Raw genomic sequence first — 3,917 nt, 5'->3', positions numbered from 1 at the left:
ATACAAATGTTTGAAAGTAAACAAATTATATTATAGTGCTATAAATCAACACTGATATATTTCTTTTTTATTAGAAAACAGAAATTACTGGAAATTACTACTTAATTACTAATTGTTTGCTAGTCTTCTGCATGTTTGTTATTTATTTTTGCATATTATCGATTATAAAAATTTATTAAATCATTTAATTTATACTATTATTAGATCGAAAATATCATCAGTGTTATTTATGTTTATCAGCTTATCATTTGTAAAATTTTTTCAACGTTTTTCAATTTTTTTGCAACTATTTAAGTGAAATTTTGAAGTGTTAAAAATAACATTTAACCGTTTATTAGCTCATATCAGCCTATTTTCAAAATTATAGAAAAAGGAGAAAAGAAAAAAAAAGGATTTTAAAATTATTGAGTAATTTTTTCATTCCTTTTCATTATGTTGTATTGCAAGTTCTTACAGGTTATCTATCATCAATCATGAATTTGTATAAATCATTTTCATCTTTTCGAACCATTTCAATATCATATTGTTTTTTTTTTTTTTCTAAAAATGAAAAAAAAAGACGGAAAGAAAAGAGAAAGATAGAGAAGGGAACAATTTTTGGAGCAAACTTTCATACAACAAATAATTAATTAATTCATTTCATTAAAGCATTCTTAGAGATTGTCAAAAAATTTATCGGATTATTTTCAATAATTTTATTTTTGTAGCAAAGTTAGAATAAATTGAAAACATAAAATTTTAAAATAACAATGTTATAGATATTGCAACAATTTGTTGAATTTTCCACATTCGTTTCACTTTTCAATTTGAAAAATTTAACTTCAAATTATTATTAAATGGAAAATTATTATATGCCCATAATTTTTTAAATTAATAACAGCCATTCGATTTCTTAAAAATTATGATATTGAAAAATATTTAGAAAATTTTATAATAAAACCAAAGGTATGAATCAAATAGGAGTAGGGCAAGTTGTATTTTTAAATAACAGTTTTATAAAGGTAATTGGAACGGATGCTAAATTATTGAATGTTTCATTGATGGCAGTAAAAATGACATAAAATTGGACGCAAATATGTGATTATATTATAGCATACAAATGATTATGAATCCATTTTAAATAAAATTAAAATCAGAAAATGATATTAATTTCCCATAAATAACATATTTAAAATATAAATATTTTTAAATTAATCAGTATGCAAATGTTATTAATATTGGGAATGTTTTAAAAAATTTAATATTTTTTTTTTTATTGCTTATATTAAAAAAAAAGATTTGTTTTAATAATTCGTATTTGAAAATTATTTACAGATTTAAACAAATTCTATCAAAATTATTTCTTCAATTTTGCTAATTTATTGATAAAAAAAAAATGTAATACTCGTCCAAAATTATTGCAACTACTTTTTTTTTTTGAAATAAAAAATATTGATCTGAAATATTCTGAATAAATTTGAACAGTAAAACTAGCACCTCGAAAAAACAAACAGTTAATTTATCGAAAAAAAAAGACTTTGTTTCTCAAATAGTTACTTTCAGGAAGTAACTTTACCACTTTTCATTTCAAAAGCTGTTTTAATTTTTTACCAAAATCGCTAATTTCCATTTTAAATTTCTTATATATGGAGTGGTTGCAATTCTGAACCTGAATTGAAACATGAATTATAACTAATATTTGAAAGTAAAAGAAAAAAGGAAAAACTTTTAAAACAAACTTATTTTACATTGTTGCTTGAATTCATTTCAAATTAACTGAAATACTGAATCTTTGACAAGTAATTGAATATCAATTGATTTCAAATTGACTAAAATGTTGAATTTTTGACAAGTAATTGAATATCAATTGAATATTTCAATTATGGATTCTAAAAAAAGCTGATTATTTCTCGGAACCATTAGCAATAAGTAAGATACAGTGAAGTTTTTCTTTTCCTATTCGTAGCTGACTGTATAATACTTGTATTTGAGAAACAATACAATGAAGTTATTTAAATTAAGTCATTTGAAAGTTCCTGTCATACAATAATTGAAGTTTTATTATAGGCTGAAATTAGGATATTATGAGGAAGTTTATTTCCATGCATGATCCTTTTTATAGTTTCATCAAATTTATTTAGTGTTAGGGTATGATTAATTTTACTTTACATTCCTTTTCTTTTCATCGTCTAAAAAGAATAATTTGTCAAATTGTCGTTTGTTGCAATGAGGAATGCAACATTTGGGAAAATTAAAATTCTCGAAATTTGTGATAGTTTTAAAATGATGCGACAATAAATAAGTTATAAAAATATTGTCATATTTTGTTTAAAAAAAAAAAAGAAAAAAACTAAGCGATTCAAAATCACTAATGACAGTTTAAAATGATCTAATTAATTAAGCGGAAGTAATTTCATGACTAATGTTTTAACCTTTCTTTTTATTTCTCAGTTTTTTTTTTTAACTATAATACGGTTTGATGTAGCGTACGGTATCATCGTATAGGTTTTAATATGACACGGAATGACCATGATATGGATGATATGTTTTGTAAGTAATAGTATTTCACTGGAATCAAAAAAATTGATGTAGATTAATAGCAATAGCCAATGGTCAATAGTTTTATGATTGATGAATGAGATAAAGAAAATTGAAATTTGGCTATTTTAATCCAAGCATGATAGCATATGAATGAAAATTTGACTAGATATGTCAAAGAAAAGTTCTGAAAAATGGTTCACTTTCATTTTTCATCGATTCATACAATTGATCTAATGATATTAACAAAATATCGTTTCATGTGATTTTCAAAAATTAGTACTTCATATGGTCATATATGAATTGTAGGATAGAAAAAAAAAAAAAAGGAAAAAAAAAAGAATGAACGAAAAGAAAACTGCTGAAATTTTCAATGAAATAAAAAAATATCATATAGAATGACGTTGCAGCATGAAATAATTTTTCCTTTTATTTCCGTTCTGATGTTATCATTTCGGATATAATTGAATAGCGGAAATGAAATAAAAAAAAAAATTAAAATTTTTAAAGGAATTAAAGGTAATTTGAAAGTAATGCAATGAACAATTTGCAAAGAGGTTTAAATAAATCGACAAATATTTGAAACTTAAATTAAATTCTCTTTTTGCATTTGTCATTTTCGTCATTTAGGAAATGGCATATCATTTCCAATCATTGATTTGAAATAGAGTTTGATCTTAATTCCACTTAATATTTCATCTTAAAAAAAAAGATTTTTTTCATGAAAAAAATTTGTTCGAACATGAAAAGAAAGACAGGGGGAGTGAGAGAGAGAGGAAGAAAAAAAAGAAAGAAAAGAAAAATGGAAGCAAAATTTTTACGAAATCTTTTTTCTAATTTTATAGCATATTTCATTTAATTCACCTAATTTTCTCATTATTTTGCTAAGCTTTTTTAATCAATTAAATCTCATATAATAAAGTCAAATGATTTGCATAATATGAAGTGAAATTTGAGTTGAATGCTATTTCAAATGGATAATTGTGAATGATATGCTATTTTTTAAATGATGAAAGTAACAATTGCAAAAAGCCGATTTTAAATTTTAAATAATCGTTGATTCATTTAAAATTGTTAGCAAATTGTGCATTACGTCAACTTCAAATGACTTTCATTTCCTCAAACGATTCTGACTTTTTCTTTTTTTTTAAATTTCATTTCTAGCTCTTCAGCTGTGATTTATTATCACGCATGCAATTTTCGCCTTTTCATTTTTTTTTCTAAGATTAAAAAAAAAAACTCTCATAACTTTTCCATTACATATTTAATCCTTGACAATTAATTTTATGTACAAAATACAATGCAATAAAAAAAGGTTTTAAGCAATATTTCCAAACCAGAATATTTCCTTTTTTTTTTGTCTAACAGAAATGAAACAATGCTATATAAATCCGAAGCAC

This window comes from Loa loa (genome assembly GCF_000183805.2).
Source record: "Loa loa unplaced genomic scaffold supercont3.230, whole genome shotgun sequence".
Lineage (NCBI taxonomy): Eukaryota > Metazoa > Nematoda > Chromadorea > Rhabditida > Onchocercidae > Loa > Loa loa.
This window is presented reverse-complemented; position numbering follows the sequence as displayed.